The sequence below is a fragment of the Pteropus alecto genome, unplaced genomic scaffold, assembly GCF_000325575.1.
Source record: "Pteropus alecto unplaced genomic scaffold, ASM32557v1 scaffold171, whole genome shotgun sequence".
Classification (NCBI taxonomy): Eukaryota; Metazoa; Chordata; class Mammalia; order Chiroptera; family Pteropodidae; genus Pteropus; species Pteropus alecto.
In genome coordinates, this window is record NW_006431925.1 from 4,121,516 (window position 1) to 4,136,352 (window position 14,837).

General features: G+C 35.1%; 1 protein-coding gene and 1 long non-coding RNA gene across 3 annotated transcripts in view; both read right to left on the reverse strand.

Annotated features, from left to right (window-relative positions):
* PRKD1 (protein kinase D1) overlaps window positions 1-14,837 on the reverse strand; it is a 280,608-nt gene that overhangs the window by 225,082 nt on the left and 40,689 nt on the right.
* LOC112475546 lies at window positions 3,019-13,745 on the reverse strand. 2 transcript variants are annotated; one of them, XR_003044749.1, is made up of 4 exons: window positions 13,623-13,745; window positions 12,070-12,271; window positions 7,860-8,171; window positions 3,019-4,557 (listed from the first exon to the last, which is right to left on the reverse strand). It is a non-coding gene; the product is annotated as an uncharacterized LOC112475546 (long non-coding RNA). The 2 variants fall into 2 exon arrangements; XR_003044750.1 differs by lacking the exons at window positions 3,019-4,557; window positions 7,860-8,171 and having other exon boundaries at window positions 11,934-12,271.

The following is a 14,837-nucleotide window of genomic DNA, read 5'->3' on the forward strand; positions in this document are numbered from 1 at the left end:
GGGGTGGGGGTGGGGGGAGGAGGTCCTGTTAACAGTGAGCATGAGAAGGACCGAGAGGGTTATCAGCTCAATATACTAATTCACTGTTCCATGTTACTATTTTAAATAATCAAAAGAGAGTGAATGAGTAAGTTCAGGACAGAGTCTGAGCATGGAGGGCCTAAGAGACTTGCTGCAGTGCGGCTACCAGATGTGGGAACAGACCCCAGTCCACATGTCAGAGCCAACATGAGAAAAACCACTCAAACAGAACTCAAGCTGCCAGTCTCTCTTTTCTGTAGCCTAGTCCATTTGCCTCACCAGAAAAGACATGAGGAGCCGCTTAATGATCCTGAGTTAACAGACCTCTCGGGAATCATCCTTCACTTATTTTTAGGATAATAGGGGTGAGGAGAAAAAAGACTTTAGGATCGAACAGATCTGAGCTTGAATCTCAACTCCACTACTAGCCATGTCACTTCGGGAAGATTACTCAACCTCTCGACCTTCCTTAGCTGTGGATGGTCTTCGTACACAGCCTGCAGGACTGTGGTGAAGAAAGAGTGAAATCATGAATGCACGTGAAATATCTAGCAAATCAGATAGTCAGGAAACACAGTCTCTAATATGAATTTCGCAGCTGTCATTACTGGCTCTCTGCCCACACATGGTGGCAGGCCAGACTATCTACCTCAGTAGAACGAACTCTACTATACCACTTCTGACTTACACACTTCCAACTTATAAAAGGTAGAAAATAAAAATGCCTTCTATCCCTCCAGGCATGGGAGCCATGTGAGAAGAAAACATCAGTTTTATTCATTAGAAGGAAGAGCAAAAGGTGAAAAGCAAGGCTGTATACCTCACTTCCCAGTAGAAAGAAGTGTTGGCCTTCGAAATCCACCCGCACAGTAGTTCTCTACAGTGGAATATACTCTCTGAGTATTTTCACTTAGCTTTATTAGATGACAGCTTAAAACCCCGACAATTAGTGATTCAAGTCTCTTCAGAAAATGCAAATGCCTTTGTTCAGGTTAGGGTTATGTTTACATTATGCCTCATCCATAGTTCAGTCAAATTGCTCTCCTCACAAGGTACCTGACAGAGAACCAAAGATAAAGAAAGTACTTGAATGTCACAAAGCACTTTCTAAGAGTAGACTGACTTGGCTGAATGGGGATGGAAAGGGCAGTGAGGGGAAATAAGGAAAGTCTGGGGTGCTCAAAATCTGACAGAAGAAGGGGAAACGAAAACTGGTTTATTTAAAAATCTGCCCACGAAATGGCCGGTAGGTAGGAAGGAAGGAAGAGGACGTCCTCTCCTCACTTTCCCCTCCTCTGCCTCGTTTTCTCCCTCCACCCAAGAACCAGAACGCAATCTCCCATCATTAGTACCACCACCAAGTTTTAACGTGTTAAAGGAGATTTTTGTGAACCAGCTAAGAATCTTAACTTCATTTGCTTAACTTTTCTATAGGAAAATGAGTTCTAACTTCCACAGAACTCACTCACAAAACTCTCTGAAAGCAGAAACTATTTCTGTCTCATTTAAGGTAGATAACATATTCATTTAACTAACAGATTAGCAGATGCATAGGTGAATGGACAAATGAAGGAAAGGTCCTTCAGACAAGCCTGATCAATCTCTCTCCCCTGATTTCAGTTCAGTTTTCTCTAAGTACATATCATTATCTGACCTTATAATACATATTTGTTTGTTAATTCATTGTCTATCTTCCCTATTAGAACATAAACTGCATGAGAGTATATACTGTTTTTCTCACTGTTAAAGTCTTCATCTAAAACAGTGCCTGGCAAATCATGGATACTCAATAAATATTTGAATGAATGAATGAACTAACTGAACAGGAAATGTCTTAAACCACTTGGAGATTAAACACTGACTTGAAGAGCAGTACTCTGGGGCCCTCTCTCACTCAGTCTCCACTTCTTGTTTTACACCACGAGTACCTGACTACTGTCTGGGGTTGTGATCATTCCTTTTAAATAATGCCCCACCGATCACTGTGAAACACTTGTCATGATACTGGTGATTGTCTTTCGTACCACTTCTCCCCAGGAATATATATATATATACATATTTTAGAAAAATGACAAGCCGTCAAAGAGAGTTTTCACTTGCACCGAATTATAAAATTCTCCATATATAATGGTTTTCCCTGCTTTTTTTTCAGTGCCATGAACACTCTGTCCTCTCTGTTTGAAAAGGACTTGAAGTCATGTAACATAAAAGAAACTGTAAAATCTTCCTATTTCTTTTCTTTTTCTGTCGGAAAAAAAATACTGATATTTAGAAAAATGAAGGTAGGGAACACTATAACCTATTTCACATTTAATGTCTGAAAGTCACTTCCCCTGAAACTGCCTGCTTCCAATATTAAAGAAGCCTTCTCCATTCAAATAATGGCATAATACCATTTATTCCTAATTAGTTATTATCCTTTTAATTATAAAAAGGCCATGACTGTTGGCAAAAGGCAGGTCAAATCTATCTTAGACCAACGGATTCCTTGTTTATACTAACTGTTATAAAATAGTAAACCATTTCCTCTCTTGGATAGACTCACATTATGTGTTTGATAATTCTCAAAATATATCAGACCATCAATAGTCAAAGCCCATCTGCTTTATAAACCATATTTAAAAACCTGGCAGTAATGACTCCCTTATATTCAATCACTGAGCTTTCTCATGTAGATAAATGGGTAAAATAAGCTTCATTTTATAACCCTGATCTCATTATAAGTTTCAAAGATGAAAAGGGAGGGTAATAACCAATTAATTACTAATAATCATAAAGTAACATGACTTAATAGTAAATCAAGGCCTAGAAAAAGATTTGTGATTCTTCTATAGTTGGAGACAATGCTCAGGAAATAACATATTTTTTTAAAAAATAATTAACTGTAAGATAGGCTAAGATTTTTCTTTAAAATAATACAATTAATTGATATTTTTCCATATATACTCTGAAAGGGTAAACTGATCTTTGAATCAAACCAAATATATTAAAGGGTACGTGGGGGTTTTTAGAGAATTTTCCTATATGATTCAGCACTAGTCAAATCAACTCTCCATTCCTAGAAACTTAAGGTCAAGAGGGGAGGGGCAAGAAGTGGTTTCGGAAAATAAACACTTCACTCAGAATACACATGAATAAATATAGCATATCTATAATCTCCAAACCAAATACACTTCTTTTGCAGTGAAGGTTATTCCTGGGGAAAAAAACCACGAATATAAGATAAGCACCTTGAGAACTGCTGTGTTGCACTGAAGGTTATGAAGGAACAGAGGTGTATTATAGAAAGCATGTGGCTACACCTTTCTGGAAGAATGAAATCCAAACTAAATTGCATAAGTAACATGTAGTTCAGAAGGTGAAATGAAGATATTCTTCTTAACATTACAGCAGGATAGATGATAACAGCGCTCCTACAAGAGAAAACTGCAGGGAAGGAAGTCAAGCCAGGTTTCTCAGACTTGGTACAACCAAGCCAAGAAGCAGCATGCAGAAGTTTCACAATAGTCCAAACTTAAGCTCATTCAGCTCAAACACCATCTGAGATGTTATTGCCCAGAGCTGACATGAGGAAATACTTCTCAATAGCTATAACTCTGGAAATTAAAATCACATTTTAGCTATTACTTACTGATTGTCATTCTAAGATCTGCATGTATTACAAGTGCCTTTCTCATTTAATAATCATACCTTATATGTGTTTAACAATTTGCAATTTAGAAAGTGCTTTTATAACTACTACCTCCTACCCTTTGAAGCAGGTGTTTTTATTCTCTCTTTATAAATAAGACGACTGAGGCTTAAATAATTTAAATGATATTCCTAAGGTCACTTGATAAGATCCTGGGCTCAAATTTAGATGGTTTGATTCCAAGGCCAACAGACTTTCCACTACATCGACTTCCCAGCTTTTCCTAGATCTTTATCTTACCCAATTATGTGTTAACTCTGTAATCATACAACTTACAGTTTCCACGTTCACTAAAAAAAAAAACTAGTTTAATTTTCCTGCCTAGATGAAACAGAATCTCCTTTCCATCATTTACTTTTTAATATTTTTATTAAAAATTATTTGAAAATACACTAAACAAGACAAATTAAATTCATTTTTCAGCCAGAAAAAAATGTACAAAAGTAGTCTAAATAAACTATAACTGGCACCCTGACATCAAGCATAATTTTTACCAAGTGATAGCTATGGGAGAAAAAAAATGGAAAGCAGAAAAGGGAGCTCTCAGCTTGATCAGTACACTTCTCATGAAATGAGTTAGTTTTAACTTGTTTCTCTCTAACAAGAGATGCCCTGACTTACACACGGCATCCTGACACCATTTCTAGAAACATTTATATCATATTACGACTCTATTTTACCTCTTCACCAAGTAATTTCTTCTTTGGCAGCTCCATAGAGCAAAATCAACTTTGGCTTTGACAAACACAGAGACATTTTCATAGCTGGGATTAAGCTTCCACTATTCACTGAGTATTTCTTACTGAATAGCTATAGCTGAGATTCAAGGATTTTCTTTCACTGCCCTTTCAAGTGAGAAAAAAAGACAAATATTAAGTAAAATTGGCAGAAGAGAGTCATTTTAGGAGTCAAAAATCAAAGAGTTTTATTTTATTTCCTACTATGCACATTTAGGTAAGTCCCCTTAGAATTTTTCAAAATTGTTCTTTTGTCTTTTAATCAATAAAGTGAATATAAATTTCTACCCATACGTTCTTATATTAGACTAAGGTAAAAACAAGATATCAGATACAAAAGTATTTTGAAAATAGTAGAATTAAAAATGAAGTGTTTTTAGATGAATCTTCATCTGTATGAAGAAAATATATGACTCCCTGTAGCTGAAAATAAGACATCTTATTTTTCAGTTCTATTGACTATTTTTCATCGGGGGAACCATAAAAAAGTTGTATTCTTTCATTCTCGTATGAACCATAAAAAAAGTTGTATTCTTTCATTCTCTTTTAATTGTCTGTCTTTCCAACTTTTTACTTTATTTTTAATGCATTGAGCCCATGTGCTATGCTCTATAATGTTTACTGAGAATATCAGTGAATAAAAGAATAATGGGGAGAGAGAGGCTGGCATTAAATAATTACATTTAGTACTACACTGGTTGTGGTGAAGAAAAAGGTACCTACTGTTATGAGAAAGTAGAATAGGCATGCTTGACCTAGTCTAAGAGAATGGGAAAGGTCCCCATAAGGAAATAATATTTATATATACATATCATTTTCTCCCCAATTTTCACGTCCAAGTATAAGATCCATGGTTTCTACTCATTAATGTTCTTAAAATGCTCTTGCCTTCTTCCAATCCTAACTTGATGCTACTGAAATAATTTTGTTTATTAATCTTTGATTCATATTTTTTTCCTTTTTTCCCAAATATCTCTCTGGTCATAGGAAACAGCCAAAACAATTTTTAAGGTAAACCTAAAATTAAATGCCATGATATCATTCAGCAGTAAAATACGCTTATTTTTTTAAAAAAATACACATGTACGGTATCAGTTAAAGCAACAAATCTATCTCTAAAGCAAAATACTAAAGACAATATTTACTTTATGCTGGGCAATGACCATATCTGAATTCGACTGGCAATATATTAACATTCCTGCCAAGGTAACTGGGTCAGAAGACATCCTTATAACTCTACAGAAGAAATCAAAGGAAATATATATGAAAAGATTCACTCCCACATTCAACATTAGAGCCAAACATTAAAAGTCTTTAAGAGTTCCTGTAAATAGAATCTCAGTTTATCTGCCAATTAATCTAATTCTCTCTATTTAAATGCAGACTCTGACCTTAAAAGAAGGCACATTCTACCTGGCTTCTAAGTATATCCAAAGTACACTTTAAGGCAGCCTGGTGATCTGAGTTCAATACCTAGTCTTTCCCATAGACCCTCAGTGCTGACAATGTGAAGAAAAGAAAAAAGCATAGCTACTTTTTCTCCTAAGAATGTCACTCCTTTTTTTTAATCAACAATATATTGTCATTTTTGCATTGCAAAGGCTCAGAACAGACATTTAAAATGTTCCCTACCACACAGACAAGACCAAGGTGGGGGATGTGAGTGTGAAGGTGTAGATAAATTCAGAGACAGACTGGTACCCAAACAAATCATTTTAAAGATGACTTTAGAAGAAGCAATTTAATTAAAATCCTAAAAGCCTGAAATTAAGATAGAAAGGACAGAGAAATATAGGAACCAATGGAGCAGAGTTAACAGCCCATGTGAATAAACTTAGCACAGACCTTCTGAGTTTATCTCTATGAATTCTCAGTTTACTGGAGGATGCTCTTGAATTATCTCTAGGTCTGATCTTTAAGGCACATGCTCAAATTATTTCATCAGGTTTTCCTCAAAGAGCTATATCTTTAATGAATTGAGAAAGCATGGTAGTCTTTTCAGATCTTCAACTATTTTCTGTATTTTTCTGGGACTCGAGTCACATGTGCAAAGAAAACATCTAATTATAAAAATATACATAAAAGTGCTACCAACATGTATTTATGATAATGTCAGTCAGGAAGCACTTAGTGATCATATGAAATCAATATAAAAAAAATCAATGTCAAAAAAATCACATGCTTCGTACTAGAGATAACGTAAGCATCATGAGGGTGGATGACTGTGCTTGCCTTAGTCCCTTTGTAATTGTCTCTAGCCTCCAACACAACACAACACAACACAACACAAAGATAACATTTGCTGAATGAATAAATAGGTTTTCAAAAACATTGCAAATGAAGAACTCAAAATGGCTATGGTTGTTTTAGTTATCTGTGACTTGCCATGTGCCATATCTCCATGCTATAATGGCAGGAAATTCCAAATTCCACTTACCTGGCTACTCTCCAGATTATCTAATACAATAATCCTTTTGCTAGTCTTGCATTTTACTGAACAGAACTATCTATTAACTTTCATTCACTTGGGACTCAATAATAATTGTTGATAATTACAGCTTATGAGACTTTAAAGTACTTTTCAATCAACAAAGGTTGCCTTGTGCTCAATACTCTTTGAATTTGATTAAATTTTTTAAAAATCTATTCACTTTGCATTACCCCAAAATTACTATTATTCAACCATGTTGAATGATGATGTTATATATTAATTATTGTAAGAGTTCACAGAAGATAAAGTAATGAACAGAACACAAGGTAGGAAAATTTAGAAAGTATACTGCTGTTATTTCAGAATGAAAAGAAAAGAAAAAGTAGGCTTGAATACTAATTTGGAGGTCTAGCCTGTCTCCATCAGTTTCTTGCTGAAATAACAGGCAACACGTTTTATAAACAAAGAAGTCAAATGGTTAATTTCTTAGTCAGTTATATATTAGCACCATATAACACTCTGGCAGCTATACATGGAAGAAATCCTCACTTAATTTTCCATCATCAAATGTTTTCCCATGTCTTCCCACTTCATTGGGACATGATATTACAAAGATATATGAGGAACTGTTATGCACTCAAGGTGCTTATGTCTCTCTGGAAAAATAAGACCTGTGAGAAAAAGGTTAAAACACATGGCAGCAAAAAAAGAGGTTAAAGCACAATGGCAGTACACACAACCCTCTACACGTCCAGGGGAGAGACAAATAACACGTCAGTGGGAGACTGAAGCAGTTGGGAAGGAGATGATTGGAAAGGACTTCTGAGAGTCGAGGCTTACAGGATGGGTGTAATTTAGACAAGCAGAAAGGAAAGAGAGAGTGGGCCTTAACAGGATTTAGGGAAAAGAATGTAGCAGAGGTAGGAGGTTAATAAATAGCATCGGTAGGGAATCGAGTTAGAAAAAATGAAAAACATACCATAGTGGGTTTTGAGCTTTGGATTTCGTTTTTAAGACTTATGTTTCCAGTGTCTAATGAAGCCTGGCTCATGGAGACACTCAACTCCAGCAACCCTCACTTCATTTCCACTTGGCATTGGCCTCCTACACCCACAGGCTCATTCCAAAAGTTGTCCGGAGAACTGCTGCACATTTAAAGTCTTAGAAGCCCATCTGGCCACGGTCTTCCATTTTTCTAGCTCTCTCAAATTTTCATTCACACTACACCTTCTCTTTAATCCGATGGACACTTTGCTCTCACAGTCTATAAACTCCTTCGTGACATTATTCTCTAATTGGGGAGGCAGATAATAATACAGAAAGCAAATGAATATAAACTTAAACTTTGAATGTGCTATAAGGAAAATTATAACAAAAGAGAGTTAGGGGGAAGCCTATTTACATAGTGTGGTCAGAGGAAAACTCTCTGAGGAGTGACACTTAAGATAAGACACAAAAGAGAAGAAGGAGCCAACTGTGGGAAGATTAGGGTGTTCCAGACAGAGGGAACAGCATGTACAAAGGCTTGTAGATGAGAAAGATCCTGGCCTCATCTAGGCAAAGAAAGGTGACCAATGTGGCTGGAACACAGTGGTCAAAAAACAGACTAGAAGGGAAGGAGGGCAGAGAGGACAGCAGGGGCTACACACACTGGCCTTGTGAGCTGTGATACGCAGTTTGGGACTTATGCAAATTGTAATGGGACATTATCGAAACATTTTAAGCAGGAGGGTAACATGGTCAAATTTGTGTTGTTAAGGAGACTATGACTATCACATGCAGAACTGGTGCAAGAGGCAGAATGGGCATGGGGGTATCTATAGGGAGATTTCTGACACTCTGTCTGGTATAGATCCTGGCACATGGTAAATGTCCCAAAAATAGATGACAGAATTTATGAAAAAATGAGCTAACAACTTTTGAAGCTGGAAGTGGCGGTTGCAAATTCATTTTAGAATGATTAGTCTGGCAATGTGTTTTAGACTAGAGAGAACTATGTTGGAACAGTGTTAGTCATAGATCCTGAATATCATGTCCACTAAAAAACATTCCATAGTTGACTATGCCTTTGGAAAATTCGGTCAAGCTTTATAGGCTTCCCATAGTCCAAAACACAATAACAGAAGAGGAATCTTATTTATGCAAAAAAGGATTAAATCTCTCTGTGTAAGCTGTTCCTCAAGTTTAATAAGAGTCTTTGTTTGTTTATCTTGTGTCTGGCCAAGTGTGTGTTTCTGTGTGTGTGTGTGCGTGTAATATATGTGTTTAGAGATGCTGAAGACTGATGGTCAATCAAGAAAAACCCAAGCTGAAATTGTTAAGAGCTGGGAAGTGAGCCAGTTTGCAATCACTAAAGAACAGCTTAAACTGAGTTCCTTGTTGCCACTCTGGTAATGAGCGTTCCTCAAAGGACGCCACTTTGCATAGTTTAGTTCTCTCTGATGCAAAAGATGTCACTTCTGAAATCAGGCAGAATTGTTTTAAAAAGGAGTGTCAATAAAATTAAGCTGAACCTATTCACTGATTATAAGAACAATAAAAATAAACAGTAGCCCTTATGCTGTAAAATGTCTATCAGAAATATAAAGAGGTACTCTTCAAGAGATTTAGCTCTGAATCTGATGTTTACTGCATTTCTTTTTCATTTCTTTTTATGGAATCATATAAGAGAGACAAGGAGAAGAAAATCATCAATTTCTAGCAAGAAATTTTCCTCAGAAGTAATAAAGAAGAAAAAATATTTTCTTGGAATAGAATTTTTCAAAAATAGGTATTATTTCAAAAAGCAAAAGAATACTTACCAAATAAATTCACATTATTTTGCTTTACAAACATCTCCATAGAACGAAAAAATTCTACACATAATTATACCAATTTATTATTTCTAGTACCTCTGGAAACATGCATTCGAACTACTGAGGCCAATCAAAATGGGCACAAGTGCAAGGCAAATACATTTAGGGAGAAATCATATAAATTTTTAGGAAAATGAGCTCTGAGATATCAGAAATAATAGCCAAAAATAACCCACAAGTTGCTGTAGAAATGTTCTCTGAAGTTACCAACCACCAGTACCATTATGAAAACAAAAGCAAAAACATAATCCTACATTTTAGAATTTGCCATGTATTTTAGAAAGATAAAGGCTGAGAAAAGGCTAGACCAAACTCAGGAAGGAAGGGAGGAAGGAAGGAAGGAAGGAAGGAAGGAAGGAAGGAAGGAAGGAAGGAAGGAAGGAGGGAGGGAGGGAGGGAGGGAGGGAAGGAGGGAGGATTCACAAATAATGAATACTGCCTTAGCCTTATTCAATAAATCTCTATTTAAAAATTAACAGCAATCTCCTAAATTAGGTCATATGAATAAAAGCGTACACAATACTTTTTTAGAAAGCTGTTATGCAGAACTCGTGACCTCAAGAGAGAGAATTAGATAAAAGTATAAATATGTTAAAATCAATCAGCAAATATCTATTGGGACTCTACTATGAGCTAAGCACTATGCTAAGATCTGTAAGAGAAAAACTGAATTTTAATTTATTTTGACAAGAATTTATTGTGTTTCTGTTGTGCCATGTAGTAAGATAATTATCAGAAGACATAAAGTAGATAAGATACCACTGCAGCAAACAGAAATTGTTTATAATATGATTTATGGGCAACACATGCTACTGAACTGGTATTACAAGATATGATGAAAAAATGGGCCAAATAAACAGTACAGATATGTGTGCTAAGAGTTTTCAAGAGAGAGAGATCATTTAGGCTTAGCCGGTAAAAGTAGTTTTCACAAAGGAGATGTAAATTGACTTGGGCTTGAATAATGGATGGAGAAAAATGGGAAAATGAATGAAGCTCACAAAAGTGATAGGGCAGGAACTTACAAGGCCAGTTTGGGCCCTGATAACACCTGAGAGTAGTCTTGAGAGGAGAGGAAATAACGACAGAGAAGCAGGCTGGGGCTGGAAAGGGAATTACCCCCTAAGGGATAATTGTTTTACTCTGGGGTGACAGAGATACCTTGAAACAAGAGAAAAGTTGGTGGGCACACAGCGTGGTGTTACATATTATGCAAATTTCACTTTAGGAAAATTTTTTAATGTTGATGATGATGATAATAAATATTCTCATTATTGTTAATTACAAAATACAAGAAATATTTAAATATCCAACCATGTAGAGATTGGCTGTTGGAAATCCATATGATACTGTTAAAAATCCACATGATTAAAAAGAACTGTGTATTCTCTAAATATAACGTTATAGGAGAGTATTCAATGACACAGCTATTTAAACAGATTCATAGTGTATTGTATAAAAAAGCAAATCCCAAAACAGTTTATCATATCAAATCTATACTAAAAAGGACTGGATTGATGTACTCCAAAATGTTAACATTGTTGTCTCTGAGTGTGAGGATCACAAGTGATTTAAATTTGCTTCGTTTTCATTATTTTTCATAATAAACATCTAAAAAGTGACTTCTAAGATCATTTTTATTAGAAATGTTCATGTAATACAGAACTTTATCAGAATAGACTCATTGCATATATAGAACTTAGCAAGATGACTCACGATCTTTTTATAGACAGAGCCAGGCATAAAGTAAAAAATGTGCACAAAATATGCTACTTTAAAGTAGCAACTTATAACATTTGCTAGAATTAACATGAGTTTTAGGTGAATAGCTAACTCCATAGCATATGTAAATTTTCAATGATATTCTTTCTTTCTTTTAATCCCATGATATCTATTTTCAATTCTGCCCCAAAGTGACAACATAAAAACTAGCCTATTTCTACATCATTTTTCTATTTTAAAAATCCTATCACATAATGCTGACTTCCACATAGTCCCTGGTTTTCCTCCTTTTCTTTCGCCTTTGATACTTGTTTTTCACTGTAAGTGCAGCCACAGAAAGGGCTCTTCCTCACAATGTGAAGTTCACCATTATTGCTCCACTTCCTCATTTCCTCATTCTTAATGACTCTCCTTGAATACAGTTAACTCCTGTCACTACCATCATCAACTCCAAGTTATTTTCATTTCTTATCTTATTATTACCAATGTGGGGCCAAAAAAAAAAAAAAAAGCAATCAGGTAAACACCTTAGTTCAAATTTCCTCCATATTTTATGAAATCATCAAACAAATGCCCAGATTATATTTCACAGTAAGATGAGCAAAAGCACACCTTCTCAGCTGTAGCCCCTTTCCTCATGCATTCATGGATGCCAAAATCAGAACCTACAGTTCGGGAGCTGCACACAGTTGCATCTTGTTTTGAGTTTTTGTTTGCAAACTGTCAGTAAGATCAGAATAAATTGCATGATATGCAGTCCAATATGTATATCCTTGAGCACATCTCGATGTATCCACCAAAAAAATATTCATAGCTGCAGGTGTACAAAAAAAAAGGCAGAATTATGGCTTGATTTGCCTTGATAAGCATGGCAATTTTCTGTACACTTTTCATAAAGTGCTAATCAATTTCAGCTCAAAATAGATTGAAACACCCAACAGATTGCTGCCATAGTCCACAAATGTTTGTCATTTGTAGGCTGTGGCAATAATGTGAATTCTAAGGAGGAAAACGTCAACTGAACTATACCTTATAAAAATCCCTTTCATTTGCCTTAATAACCCCTGAATAAATGCTGAAAATTATTCTGAAATCACTTAAATTTTAAATTTACATTTTTTCTTATTATAGCAAAGTATTGCTTGTCACATAGCAATATCTGTTGTAAGAATGGTTATAGATTAATTATATTTAGAACTCAGTGTAATGATGATATTTAAAAATCAGATTATCACATCCATATTGTTTAACATTCCTCTAAAATATATAGTTATCACATATGACTTGGAACTGAATCATCACAAACTTCTGCAGTAAATTACTCTTTGTCTATACCTTTAACCGTTAAATGAAGTATAATGTTTTGAAAATGTTTTGTCAATATCCTAGTCCTTCCACTAAGGTTATTTCACAAACACTTAGAGGTGCTAATATTCATATTAATGCACCTTTTTGAGTAGCAGTGCTCCTTCCATATGAATCATTCATCTGCCTAGGATGTTTTGCCAAACACAAGTGCCAAACTTTGCTGAGCACTATCATACTCCTACAAGAGAGCCTCTGCTCAAAACTGAGCATGTACTTTCCCGTTCGTCAAGTGTGAGAAACAACTGGTAATGACATTTAGATCTGGGTATGGTATGCTCTCCATGGAAAGTAGAAAATTAAATGAGAATAGATAACATTTCAAATTTTCACACCCTTCTTCAAAACTACAAAAGTGATAATATAATTTGGGGGGAATAAAAGCAACATAACTTGGCTTTAGAAAAAAAATGAGTACTTAAAAGTTGTAACTTTAAGCAACTTCTGTGATCACCATCTGCCAAAAAATTACTGCCAAAATTAGAGGCAGTAGAGTGTGATAGACATAAGCCCTGCAGTCAGAAAGCCTGAGTTCTTATATTGTCTCTGCTATTAAATATGTGACCTTGAACAAGTGATGTGTCCTTATGTCTCAGTTTCCCCATCTATAAAATGGGGATTGTGAGAGTAACTAACTCAAGATTAAGTGAGATAATACATGCAAAGATCTTAGTAAACTAGATTCTAATCAACTCTGAATAAATGTTAGCTACTCTTACTAGTGTCATCGCCATCATCATCATCACTCGAAAGAGCAGTTCCAGACCCACAATCTGAGTATGATGGTTAAGTACTCTTACCTGCTTTATAGGGATTGTCTGCCAAGTGTTTGTTTCTAGGTCTGGGTCCTCTTGTATCATATATATTAACCTATCTTCCAAAAGAGAGGATAACATGTTTGGAAATCAAGTCAGCTCTGCATGAGATGGTAAACCTGTTGGCCCAAATTACCATCTACAAATCCTGTTAAAATAAAGAATGAAAAGGATATGTGAAAGATATGAAACACATTTAGAAAGTATGTTCTTGACTCTCCTGCAAAAATGGAAAATTGTCATCTTTTGCTTATTCTGGACCTAATATCAACAGTAGTTGTGTTCACTGAGAAGCTGTTCCCCTGATGTCATTCTTCTCATTCCTTAATCTAGTCTCTGGAATTTAGCTAGATAGTCACCTTTACTTAGCCATCAGATTTTCAGGAGCCACCGAAAAGAAAGTTGACTAATTCTGATCTTGAAAAATTGAATGTGATGTTGTTTCAGAAGGGAAAATTTATTTTATTCAATCAACGAAAAAACAAAGCAACATGCAGGAAAAACTTACTAATGTACTTAAAATGTAATCACAAAAATACATTTCAAATCTTCTTAAATAATTATTACCATCAAAAGTAAAACAGCTGACTGCTCTGACTCATAATAAAATAAAATTAAAAAAAAAAAATTTACAATCTCCATACCAAATATCTTCCTTTTCTTTCTTCCTCTTTGGAATATTTCTATTTGGTAGCTGCTATAGAGCAAATCCATGTAAAAAAACAGTCAAAACAAAAACAGATTCAAGTGAATTCGGGCCATTAGAAAAGATGTACGTATTTAGATGTTGTTTTCCTGAGAGCATATGGAGTCATTTGCCAGTTTTCCCCTGACATTCTACTAGATTTTATATATTTGCATTTTTCTTCAAAATGCCAAAATATCAGCATAAACAACTTCATGAGATAAATCATCACCTCTTTCACCTTTCCAAAGACAATTTAACTGCAAGTTATAGATAAAGGTTGCAAATATTGCTTTACAAGTAAATTTGATGTTGCTTATACTACTCATAATAAGAGGCACTTCCTCAGGGACAAGTTTTTAGAACTTTATCTAGCTATTAAGTTAAAATTTGATTTTACAGTAGCTTAGTGATTCAGAAAAACAGCATTCATTATTATATTGCATATTTTTGCAGAGAGCAAAACAAGATCGTGACATGTACAAAATAGCATTTGATATGTTTTTGTGAACTGA